Genomic DNA, 12,891 nt, shown 5'->3' on the forward strand with positions numbered 1-12,891 from the left:
TCAAGCCACGTATTCATCTTAGCTATCCTGTCATTCCTACTCTGACTAACCCGTGGCACTGGTAGCAATCCTGTGATTACTACCTTTGAGGTCCTACTCTTTAGTTTAACTCCTAACTCCCTAATTTCAGCTTGTAGGACCTCATCCTGTTTTTTACCTATATCGTTGGTGCCTATATGCACCACGACAACTGGCTGTTCTCCCTCCCCCTCCAGAATGTCCTGCAGCCGCTCCGAGACATCCTTGACCCTTGCACCAGGGAGGCAACATACCATCCTGGAGTCTCGGTTGCGTCCGCAGAAACGCCTGTCTATTCCCCTTACAATCGTGTCCCCTATCACTATAGCTCTGCCACTCTTTTTCCTGCCCTCCTGTGCAGCAGAGCCAGCCACGGTGCCATGAACCTGGCCACTGCCACCTTCCCCTGGTGAGCCATCTCCGCCAACAGTATCCAAAACGGTATACCTGTTTTGGAGGGAGATGACCGCAGGGGACCCCTGCACTGCCTTCCTACTCTTCCTCTGTCTGTTGGTCACCCATTCACTATCTCCCTCAGTAATTTTTATCTGCGGTGTGACCAACTCACTGAACGTGCTATCCACGACTTTCTCAGCATCGCGGATGCTCCAAAGTGAGTCCATCCGCAGCTCCAGAGCCGTCAAGCGGTCAAACAATAGCTGCAGCTGGACACACTTCCCGCAGGTGAAGGAATCAGGGATACAGGAAGGAGCCCTGAATTCCCACATCCCACAAGAGGAACATGACACGGCGCTGGGATCTCCTGCCATGACTTAACCCTTAAATTAGCTTAAGAACAACTACAATGTCAAGAGAAAAAAAAAGGAAAGAAAAACTACTTACCACTCCCTTTAAGGAGTTTACTCCTTTAAATTGTTCTCAATTTAGAGAATGTTAACTACACTGGGGACCTTGATTCACTAAAAAATAAACGCTACTTCCTATAAGACCTGCAGACCTTCCCTTTCCTTTTACTTCAGTTCCTGTGGATAAGGAGAAATACTCACCTGAACCTACTCACCAATCAGGTGCCTCCCCTGTGTCGCGTCCCGATCTGATTCCTGACGTCACTTCGAACTCGGTCGCAGCTCCGCTCGGCTCCTCTCAGCGCTCTGAAATCCCGCCTTTTATCGGACGCTCCCTCCGCTCGGCTCGGCTCCTCTCAGCTGTTCTCAGCGCTCTGAAATCCCGCCTTTTATCGGACGCTCCCTCCGCTCGGCTCGGCTCCTCTCAGCGCTCTGAAATCCCGCCTTTTATCGGACGCTCCCTCCGCTCGGCTCGGCTCCTCTCAGCGCTCTGAAATCCCGCCTTTTATCGGACGCTCCCTCCGCTCGGCTCGGCTCCTCTCAGCTGTTCTCAGCGCTCTGAAATCCCGCCTTTTATCGGACGCTCCCTCCGCTCGGCTCGGCTCCTATCAGCGCTCTGAAATCCCGCCTTTTATCGGACGCTCCCTCCGCTCGGCTCGGCTCCTCTCAGCTGTTCTCAGCGCTCTGAAATCCCGCCTTTTATCGGACGCTCCCTCCGCTCGGCTCGGATCAAAGGGGAAGATGGAGGAGCACTGGATGGGAGGGTGATAGGGTGAGATGAAGTGGGGAGGAAGGAGGCTCGTGTGTCGCTTCAACCGCGGCATGGAACAAACGAGATGAGTGGCCTATTTCCCTCCTGTGGACTCGACGGAAACTTCAATCCTGCTGCTGTACGGAAAGCAGACTGAGTTTGTGATTCCCAAGATAAGAACTTAAAAGGTAGAGGGGGCATTTGGATTTGAACCAAAGACCTCTTGATTTGCAATCAAATACTCTGCCACTGAGCTACACCCCCACCCCCCCCCCCCACATTGCTGGCGATTTCTTGCACACACAAGTTAACGGAGCTCAGTACCTGGCAGTCACGAATGTTGATACTACCAACCTGAATTGAAGCTTCATCAGTTATTCTGGGAGACAAATAACTACTGCAAACAGAAATGTTTCATGAATGGAGTGAGTCACACTGTTGTGTACGGATGCGATGTACAACCCAACATGGACAGTCTTGTCACTCAGCATCAGTGAAAACATCCTTACCACAGAACGCAGAACTCGAAGCACCAGGCAAACGACATCTGAATTTCAACGAGAGTTTTCTCCAGTTGCAGTCAAATGCTCTCTCACTGTGCTCTGCTCCCAGCTCTTTAGATCGTTGCGGTCAACAGAAGAAACACCAGGTTCAATGTGCAGTTTCACAACATCATGCTCTCTGTCCATATATGGAAGTGAATGAGTGTTTGGATAAACCCGGCACCGACTGGCCAATGGGTTCAATCGCAATGGTGAGGAAGCTTTTAGATAGAATAATCCAGGACAGAATTAATACTCACTTGGACAAATGTGGATTAATAATGGAAAGCCAGCACGGATTTGTTGAAGGCAAATCGTGTTTAACTAACTTAGAATAAAATCATCGATATGTTACATCACGGAAGGGGGCCATTCAACCCATCAGGTCCGTGCCAGCACTATGCAAGAGGAATCCAGCTCGTCCCACTCCCCCACCCAATCCCGGTAGCCATGCACATTTTTTCGTTTCAAGTACTTATCCAGTTCCCTTTTGAAGGCCATGATTGAATCTGCCTCCATCAGCCCCGAGTGCAGTGCATTCCAGATCCTAATCACTCGCTGTGTAAAAAAGTGTCCTCATGTATTATGTACCGACGAGGATCCACAAACAAGTGTTAATTTATTATCGGCCCGATTGTTCTTCTGTTCAGAGGAATATACTTCCACTGAACTCTATTGGTCTCCGTTTTAAATATTTGCCTCTCCTGTTCTATCTCGTTGTTCGTCAACATTTATTGCAGTTGATCTTCCCCAGTTCCATTTGGCCCATCGAGCCCGTGCAGGCTCTTTATAAGTGCAATCCAGTTAATCCCATTCCGCCGCTCTTTCCCCGTAGCCCTGCAATTTTAATCCCTTCAAGTGTTTATCCAATTACCTTTCTGAAAGCTGCCATTGAATCTGCCTCCACTGTCCGATCAGGCAGCGCATTCCAGATCATAAACACTTTCCTTAAAATAAATAGTGGCTTAAATAAGGTGGACAGGGAGTGAGGAAATGTTTCCATCATGTGAGGAAAACCAGAACGAGAGGTCATCGCTCGAAGATGGTCACCAGTGTGGTGAGAATGTGGAACTCGCCACCAGGAGGAGAAGTCGGAGTAAACAGGACAGGTGGGTGAAAGGGGAAGATGGATGAGCACAGGATGGGGGACAGGGACGGAAGGGGAATGTGATAGGGTGAGATGAAGTGGGGAGGGAGGATACTCATGTGGAGCATCAACAGCGGGATGGACCAAAGGAGATGAGTGATCTGTTTCCCTGCTGTCGACTCGAGAGAAACATCAATCCTGTTGTTGTAGGGAAGGACGGACTGAGTGCCTGATTCCCGAGATAAGAATTTAAAAGGAGGAAACTGGATTTGAACCAAAGATCGCTTAATCTGCAATCAAATGCTCGGCCAACTGAGGTACACCACCCCACCCGTTAAATCGAAGACCATTTCTTGCACAAACAAGGTGACGGAGCTCAGTATCCGGCGGTCACCAATGTTGATACAACCAACCTGAACAGAAGCTTCCGAAGTTATTCTAGGAGACAAATAACTATGACAATCAGAAATGTTTCATGCATGGAGTGAGTCACACTATTGTGCATAGGTGCGATGCACAACCCAACATGGAAAGCCTTGTGACTTTTTTTTTATTCGTTCATGGGACGTGGGCGTCGCTGGCGAGGCCGGCATTTATTGCCCATCCCTAATTGCCCTTGAGAAGGAGTTGGTCAGCCGCCTTCTTGAACCGCTGCAGTCCGTGTGGTGATGGTTCTCCCACTGTGCTGTTAGGAAGGGAGTTCCAGGATTTTGACCAGCGACGATGAAGGAACGGCGATATATTTCCAAGTCAGGATGGTGTGTGACTTGGAGGGGAACTTGCCGGTGGTGTTTTTCCCATGTGCCTGCTGCTCTTGTCCTTCTAGGTGGTCGAGGTCGTGGGTTTGGGAGGTGCTGCAGTGCATCCTGTGGATGGTACACACTGCAGCCACTGTGCGCCGATGGTGAAGGGAGTGAATGTTTAGGGTGGTGGATGGGGTGCCAATCAAGTGGGCTGCTTTGTGCTGGATGGTGTCGAGATCATGAGTGTTGTTGGAGCTGCACTCATCCAAGCAAGTGTAGAGTATACCATCACACTCCTGACTTGTGCCTTGTAGATGGTGGAAAGGCTTTGGGGAGTCAGGAGGTGAGACACTCGCCGCAGAATACCCAGCCTCTGACCTTCTCTCGTAGCCACGATATTTATATTGCTGGTCCAGTTAAGTTTATGTTCAATGGTGTCGCCCAGGATGCTGATGGTGGGTGATTCGGCGATGGTAATGCCGTTGAATGTCAAGTGGAGGTGGTTAGACTCTCTCTTGTTGGAGATGGTCATTGCCAGGCACTTATCTGGCGCGAATGTTACTTGCCACTTATGAGCCCAAGCCTCGATGTTGTCCAGGTCTTGCTGTATCCGGGCTCGGACTGCTTCATTATTTGAGGGGTTGCGAATGGAACTGAACACTGTGCAATCATCAGCGAACATCCCCATTTCTGACCTTATGATGGGGGGAAGTTCATTGATGAAGCAGCTGAAGATGGTTGGGCCTCGGACACTGCCCTGAGGAACTCCTGCAGCAATGCCCTGGGGCTGAGATGATTAGCCTCCAACAACCACTGCCATCTTCCTATATTCTAGGTATGACTCCAGCCACTGGAGAGTTTCCCCTTGACTCCCATTGACTTCAATTTTACTAGGGCTCCTTGGTGCCACACTCGGTCAAATGCTGCCTTGATGTCAAGGGCATTCACTCTCACCTCACCTCTGAAATTCAGCTCTTTTGACCATGTCTGCACCAAGGCTGTAATGAGGTCTGGAGCCGAATGGTCCTGGCGGAACCCAAACTGAGCATCGGTGAGCAGGTTATTGGTGAGTAAGTGCCGCTTGATTGCACTGTCGACGACACCTTCCATCACTTTGCTGATGATTGAGAGTAGGCCGATGGGGCGGTAATTGGCTGGATTGGATTTGTCCTCCTTTTTGTGGACAGGACATACCTGGGCAATTTTCCACATTGTCGGGTGGATGCCAGTATTGTAGCTGTACTGGAACAGCTTGGCTTGAGGGGCAGCTAGTTCTGTAGCACAAGACTTCAGCACCACAGCTGGGATGTTGTCGGGGCCCATAGCCTTTGCTGTATCCAGTGCACTCAGTCGTTTCGTGATATCACGTGGAGTGAATCGAATTGGCTGAAGACTGGCTTCTGTGTTGGTGGGGATTTCGGGAGGAGGCCGAGATGAATCATCCACTCGGCTCTTCTGGCTGAAGATGGTTGCAAACGCTTCAGCCTTGTCTTTTGCACTCACGTGCTGGACTCCGCCATCATTGAGGATGGGGATGTTTGCAGAGCCTCCTCCTCACTAAGCTTCATTGAACACATCATACCACGGAACGCGGAACTCGAAGCACCAGGCAAACGACACCTGAATTCCAACCAGAGATTTCTGCAGCTGCAGTCAAATGCAATCTTACTCTGCTCTCCCACAGCTCTTAGGATCGTCGCAGTCAACACAAGAAACACCAGGTTCAATGTGCAGCTTCACAACATCATGCTCTCTGTGCCATATATGGAAGTTTACTGAATATCGCATCAATGTAATAAATAATCGTCCAGCAGGCAATAGGCAAGTGTGGACGGGAGGAGACAGTGTGTTAAGTGACTGTAAATTGTTTTAAGTCAATACATTCGTTTGCAGGTTGCGGAACAGAAGTGGGCCTTAATGAATGGAAAAGTGTGTAACATGCAGAATTTACAACCTGGCCATGAAATGAGAGGCTGTGAGTGTCCAAAGTGTGAATCCTCCAGGAAAAGAAAGTGGAAAATGCTGAAAAGTCTCATTTTGTCCGTCAGATGGAGGCAAAAATTGGTGGCGACAGGCTTGTGGCCGTCTTTCTCAATCATTAATCTAAACTTTGTTATGTTATGATCGCTATTGCCTAGATGTTCCCCGAAACTGACATTTCTAATCTCCTCCTTTTCACTTCCCATTACTAGATGCAGCAGTGATTCATCTCTTGTCTGCCTGTCTCTGTTTTATCATTTCATCGCTTCAGCCTGCTCTCCCTGCCTCCCTCGTGCACTCAATCACTCAAACACTCACTCATTCACACACTAACTCATTCACTCACTCACTGCCACAATCCCTCTACCCGAAGAGATTGAGAAAGTCATTAGTAAGACAAAGTAATAGATTGGAACAAAGTTAATTTTCAGCGGATGAGATTGGAACTACGTTAAATAAACTGTAAAACATTTGGACAGACAAAGAGATAGAACAGCAGAGGCAAATAGTCAAAACGGAGATCAATAGAGTTTAGGAGAAATTTATTCCTCAAAAAACAAACTGGTCAATATTGAAACACCATTGGGTTGCCCATCCCCATCTGTACACAATACATAAAATAATAAAATTACACAATATTGTAAAAAGGATATCGAGGCATTGGAGAAGGTGCATAAAAGATTTACTAGGATGATACCAGAACTGAGATGAGACATCTATCAGGAAAGATTGAACAGGCTGGGGCTCCTTTCTCGAGAAAAAAGAAGGCTTAAGGGTGACCTGATAGAGGTCTTTAAGATTATGAACATTTTAGACACAGAGAAAATGATTTCACTTGTTGGGGAGTCCAATACCATAGGTCATCAATATAAGATCGTCACTGATAAATCCAATAGGGAATTCGGGAGAAACTTATTTTCGCAGCGAGCGGTGAGAATGTGGAACTCGCTACCACAAGGAATAGTTGAGGGGAATAGTGTAGATGCATTGGAGTGGAAGCTGGATTAACATATGGTGGAGAAAGGAATAGAAGGATATGATGATAGGGTCAGATGAAGAAGGGAGGGAGGAGGCTCCTGTGGAGCATCAATGCCAGCATAGACCAGTTGAGCCGAGTGGCCTGTTTCTCTGCTGTCGACTCAATTTTACTCAACATAAACAACAAACCTGCAGCTGCAGGGAAGGTAGACCGACGGAATGACTCCCAACAGGATGCAGTTAAAAAAGGGAGAGCGGATATCTGGACTTGCACCAACGACATCATTATTTGTATTTAAATGCTCGACCACTGAGCGGTGATGATTTCTTGCACACAAAACGTAACGGAGCTCAGTACCTGTCAGTCAGCAATGTTAAAATAACCAACCTGAAAAGAAGCTTCATCAGTTTGTATGTGCAAAAAATCATCACAGATATCAAGGTGTGCCTCAGTGTTAAAGCATACAACTACTGATTACAAGAGCTTTGGTTCAAATCCAAACGTCTCCGTGTACGTTTTACTTCTTACCTTGGGAATCGTGCACTCAGTCTGCCTTCGCTGCAGCAGTAAGATTGTTGTTTGCATCGAGTCGACAGCAGGGAAACAGGCCGACTCGTTTGGTTTTTACCATCGTTGATGCTGCACGTAAGCATCCTGCCACCAGACTTAATCTCACCCGATCTCCCTCCCCTTCCGTTCCTTTCTCCCTCGTCTGCTGCTCCGGCGAAGTAACATAGAAAATAGGAGCATATTCGGGCCTTCTAGCCTGCTCTGCCATTCAATATGACCAAGGCTGATCCTCTTTCTCAATACCATATTCCCGCTCTGTCCAGATATCCCTTGATTCCTTCAGTGTCGAGAAATCTATCTCTCTCATTCTTCAATATATTCAGTGATTTCGCCTCCACAGCCTCCTGTGGTAGAGAATTCCACAGGTTCAGCACCCTCTGAGTGAAGAAATTTCTCCTCATCTCAGTCCTAAATGTCCTACCCCGTATCCTGTGACCCCTCGTTCTGGACGCCCCAGCCAGAGGAAATATCCTCACTTTAACCAGTCTTGTCAGAATTTTATATGTTTCAATGAGATCCCCTTTCATTCTTCTAAACTCGAATGAATTCAGGCCGAGTCAACCTAAAATCTGCTCATAAGAGTCAGGCCCTGATGGAGGAGTCAGATTCTGGGGAGGGCTCTGGCTCTGAGGCATGAGGAAGGCTCTGGGGTAGAGTCAGGCTCTGGGGGAGGAGTCAGTCTCTGGAGGTGGAATCGGGCTCTGGGGGAACAGTCAGACTCTGGGGAGGGGTCAGACTCCGTGGGAGGAGTAAGGCTTTGGGGAGGAATTAGACTCGAAGGGAGGAGTAAGTCTCTGAGGGAGGACTCAGACGCCGTGGAGATGTCCGGCTCTGCGGGAGGAGTCAGTCATTGGGGGAGGAGTTAGTCATTGGGGGAGGAGTCAGGCTCTGGGACAGGGGTCAGACTCTTGGTGTCGGGTCAGACTCTGGGGGAGGTGTCAGATTCTGGGGCAAGGTTCAGACTCTGGGGGAGGAGTCCGACTCTGGAGGTAGGGTCAGACTCTGGGGGAAGGGTCAGACTCTGGGGCAGAGGTCAAAGGCTAGGGGAGGGGGTCCGACACAGAGAGCCGTGTCAGATTCTGAGGGCGGAGGCAGGCTCGGAGGGTATAGTTAGATTCTAAGGGACGGGTCAGGCTCTGGAGTTGGAGTCATATTCTTGCCGATCAGAATAACTCATAAAGGTTCTTTTCAGAATGGTGCGATCAATGTTGACGATGGCCAGGTACTAAGCTCCATTGCCTTGTTTGTGAGCGAATTTCATGCAGATGTGGGGGTGTAGCTCAGTGGTAGAGCATTTGACTGCAGATCAAGAGGTCTTTGGTTCAAATCCAAGCACCCCCTTTATCTTTTGAATGTTCCCTGTCGGAAGTCATGCAGTTCGTCTGTTCCTGCAGCTGCAAGATTGTTATTGACATTGAGTCCACAGTCGGCCATTTGGCCCACTTGCTCAATGCCAGCGTCCATTCTCCACACGGGCCCCCTTCCTCCCTCGTTCATCAGACCCTTCCATTCTCGACTCCGAGGGAGTGCCAGAGAGAGATTTATCACCCTTTTAAATATTTCCCACTCCTGTTCTATCTCTTTGTCATTTTTTTCACCTTCCCCAGTTCCATTTTTAACCCCTCAAAATTAGTTTGTTTCCAATCAATTACTTTGTTCTTTGTCTTACTTAAGTCTTTCTCAATCTTTTACTGTGGATGGATTGAGGGAGGGAGTGATTGTGTGAGTGAGTGAGGGAGGGAGGGAGTGAGTGAGTTCGTGAGCGTTTGAGTGAATGAATGAGTGAGAGCGAGAGGGCGACAGATGGAGCAGGCAGGAACGATGTAATGATAAAAGGGAGACAGGTCGGCAAGAGAGGAATCACTGCTTGATCCAACAATGGAAAATGAAACGTTGGAGATAAGAGAAGCAAGTGTAGGAGAATAGCCAGGCACGAGCGGCAAGATTTAAAATAATGATTGAGAAACACGGCCACAAGCCTGTGGCCAGCAATTTCTACTCGAATCCGGAGGGCCAAAGAGAGGTTTTTGAGCATTGTCCACTTTGGACACCCACAGCCTCTTATTTCATGGTTAGGATGTGAATTCTGCAATTTATACACTTTTCCATTTGAGAAACCAACTTCTGTTCCGTAACCTGCAACTGAATATTTTGACTTAACACATGTTACAGTCGCTTCACACACTATCTCCTCCTGTCCACACTTGCCTAATACCTGCTGGGTGCTTATTTATTACGTTGATTCGATATTCTGTGCACTTACATATATGGCACTGAGAGCATGATCTTGTGAAACTGCACATTGAAACTGTTGTTTCTTGTGTTGACTGTAACGATCTACAGAGATAGGGGCAGAGCACAGTGAGTGACCACTTGCCAGCTGCTGGAGAAACATCTGGTTGAAATTCAGGTGTCGTTTGTCTGGTGCTTCCAGTCCCGCGTTCTGTGGTAAGGATGTGTTCACTGAAGTTTAGTGACAAGGCTTTCCATGTTTGGTTGTGCATCGCATCTGTACACAATAGTGTGACTCACTCCGTTCATGAATCATTTCTGATTGCTGTAATTATTTTTCTCCCAGAATAACTGATGAAGCTTCTTTTCTGATTGGTTCTTTCAACAGTGATGTCTGCCAGGTAATGAACTCCGTTGCATTACCTTGTCTGTGGATGATATCAGTGGGTGCATTGCTTTTTTGCAGTGTTTAATTGTAAATCAAGCGATCGCTGCTTTAAATCCCGATTCTCCCTCTTCTTTCGAAATGATTTTGTGATTCAGACAGCAAGTCTGAATTCCCTGTAGCAGCAGGATTGTTGTTTACATTGAAGCTTCAGCAGAGAAACAGGTTAGCTATCTCGATTGGTCAATTCCGGTATTTATGCACCACATGAGTCTCCTCCTGCCCTATTTCATCTCGTTCTATCAGCCATACATTCCTTTCTCTTTCATCTCTTTATCGAGCTTCCCCTTTAAAGCATCTATGCCATTTTCCTCAACTATTCCTTTTGGTGGCGAGTTCCACATTCTTACCGCCCTTTGGGTAAAGAAGATTCTCCTGAATTCCCTCACAAATGGAAACTTTTTTTCTATGTCTACCCTATCGAACCTTTTCATAATCTTAAAGACCTCTATCAGGTCACCCCTCAGTCTTCCCTTTTCTAGAGAAAAGAGCTCCAACCTGTTTAGTCCTCCTGAGAAGTATATGCTCCGAGTTCTATTATCACCCTTGTGATTTTTTTTTCAGCTTTGCCAATTCCTCTTCATTCTTCTTATAATCTGGAGACCAGAATTGTTCACGTTACTTCAAGTGTGGTTTCCGTTTTCACTTCACCTCTGAACTTTCCATTCTCATCCTGGTTCTCACTTGTATTATCAACCTGACATCTGTCATACGACCACATCCTCTACTTCATTTTATTCTGTATCTCCTTCGTCATCCAGAGAACTCTGGCTTTAGTTGCCCTACCTTTTCCTCTTGTGTGAATGTACACAGACTTTACCCGAACAATCTCCTCTTCAAAAGCCGCCCATTGCTCGATTACAGTTTTTATTCCATTTTACCAGGGCCGGATCAGTTCTCAATCCTCTGTAATTGACCCTCTTCCAATTAAGTATTTTAAATCTAGATTACTCCTTCTCCTTTTCCATTGCTATTCTAAACCTTATGATACTCTGTTCGCTGTTCCCTAAATGCTCCCCAAAAAGGACACTTGCTCCACATTAACGATCTCATTCCCTAGAACCAGATCCAGCATTGCCTCCTAACTACAGTTGCTTCACACACTAGCTCCTCCTGCCACACGTGCCTAATGCCTGCTGAATGCATCTTTATTATATTCTGTACACTTACATATATGGCACTGATAGCATGACCTTGGAAAACCACACATTGAAATTGGCACTGCATTTGTTGACTGCAAGTATCTAAAGAGCTGTGGGCAGAGCACAGTAACAGAGCATTTGTAAAGCAGCTGAAGTCCTCGACTTGAAATTCTGATGTTGTTTGGCTGGTGCTTCGAGTTCCGCGTTCGGTAGTAAAGATGTGTTCTCTAAAGCCGAGAGACAAGGCATTCCAAGTTGGGTTGTGCATCGCATCTGTACACAATAATGTGACTCACTCCATTCATGAAACATTTCTGATTGCCGTAATTATTTGTCTCCCAGAATAACTCATGAAGCTTCTTTTCATGTTGGTAATATCAACATTGGTGACTGCCAGCTGCTGAGCTCCATTACATTGTGCGTGCAAGAATGGGTAACAGATGTGGGGGTGTAGCTTAGTGGTAGAGCATTTAACTACAAATCAAGAGGTCTCTGTTTCGAATCCAGGCGCTCCCTTGTACATTCTCAATTCTGCTTTTGAGGAGTCAGAAAATCTGTCGTTTTTATTGAGTTTGCCGCACAGATCCAGGCCATTTGACCAACGGGTCTGTGCCAGCCTTTATGCTTCACACAATACTCCTCCCTCCCTACTTCACTTACCCCCATCCGCACACTCTTCTATTCCTTTCGCCCGCGTGTGTTTATCTAGTTTGCCATTTCATGTATCGATGTCATTTGCCTCAACTGCTCCTCAAGGAAGCGAGTTCCGCATTCTTGCAACTCTTTGGTAAAGAAGTTTCCCATGAATTATCTATTTGGATTTATTAGTGACTATCTTATATTGATAACCGATAGTTTTTGTGTCCCCTACGAGTGGAAACATTTTGTCTACGTCTACTCAATCAAACCCTTCCATTATTCAAAGACCTCTATCATGTCAGCCATCAGGCTGTTAAATCTATCCTGAAAGGTATTATCTTTCAGTTCTGGCATCATCACTTTTTGCACCTTCTCCAATTCCTCGATATCCTTTTTATAATAGGGAGACGAGAAGTGTTCACAGTGCTCCAAGTTTGGTTTAACCAAGGATCTCGGACGACAGATACACAAATTCCTAAAAGTGGTGACGACATAAAAAAACAAGCACTGGGGTTCATTTCCAGGGGGATGGAATTGAAATGCGGAGACGTTATGTTTAGCATGTATAGTCTCCCTGATAAATACTGAGGCAAAGTAACTTTTCAATATTCCAGCCATTTCACTGTCATTACCTGTGAGTATATCTTGTGTATCCCTTGTTGGCCGTATCCCTATCCTGATGTTTCTGTGGAATAATTGACATTTTCTTGATAATTTAATTTTGTATTTCCTTTCTGCTTTCCTGATTGCTTTTTGACATCCTTCCTAACGTCTTCATTTTCCCCTTTATCATCCTTTCCTTTATTGTCCATGTAGTTAGAATATGCCTTTGCTCAATTTCAATTTTACTCTTATCTCATTATTCATCCACAATGTTTCATTATTGACTATTTGTTGTTTTTTTTAGAGGAATATATATCTTTTACTTTGGTAAACAGTTAACTTTGAGTGAGAGAA

At 46.5% G+C, this 12,891-nt stretch overlaps 3 non-coding genes across 3 annotated transcripts; 2 read left to right on the forward strand and 1 right to left on the reverse strand.

Annotated features, from left to right (window-relative positions):
- Nucleotides 1-1,767: 1,767 nt before the first annotated feature.
- trnac-gca (transfer RNA cysteine (anticodon GCA)) lies at nucleotides 1,768-1,839 on the reverse strand. Its single transcript has one exon. It is a non-coding gene; the product is annotated as a tRNA-Cys (tRNA).
- A 6,906-nt stretch (nucleotides 1,840-8,745) lies between these two features.
- On the forward strand, nucleotides 8,746-8,817 carry trnac-gca (transfer RNA cysteine (anticodon GCA)). The gene has a single exon. It is a non-coding gene; the product is annotated as a tRNA-Cys (tRNA).
- A 2,922-nt stretch (nucleotides 8,818-11,739) lies between these two features.
- On the forward strand, nucleotides 11,740-11,811 carry trnac-aca (transfer RNA cysteine (anticodon ACA)). The gene has a single exon. It is a non-coding gene; the product is annotated as a tRNA-Cys (tRNA).
- Nucleotides 11,812-12,891: the final 1,080 nt, after the last annotated feature.

This window comes from Heptranchias perlo, unplaced genomic scaffold (assembly GCF_035084215.1).
Source record: "Heptranchias perlo isolate sHepPer1 unplaced genomic scaffold, sHepPer1.hap1 HAP1_SCAFFOLD_44, whole genome shotgun sequence".
NCBI lineage: Eukaryota > Metazoa > Chordata > Chondrichthyes > Hexanchiformes > Hexanchidae > Heptranchias > Heptranchias perlo.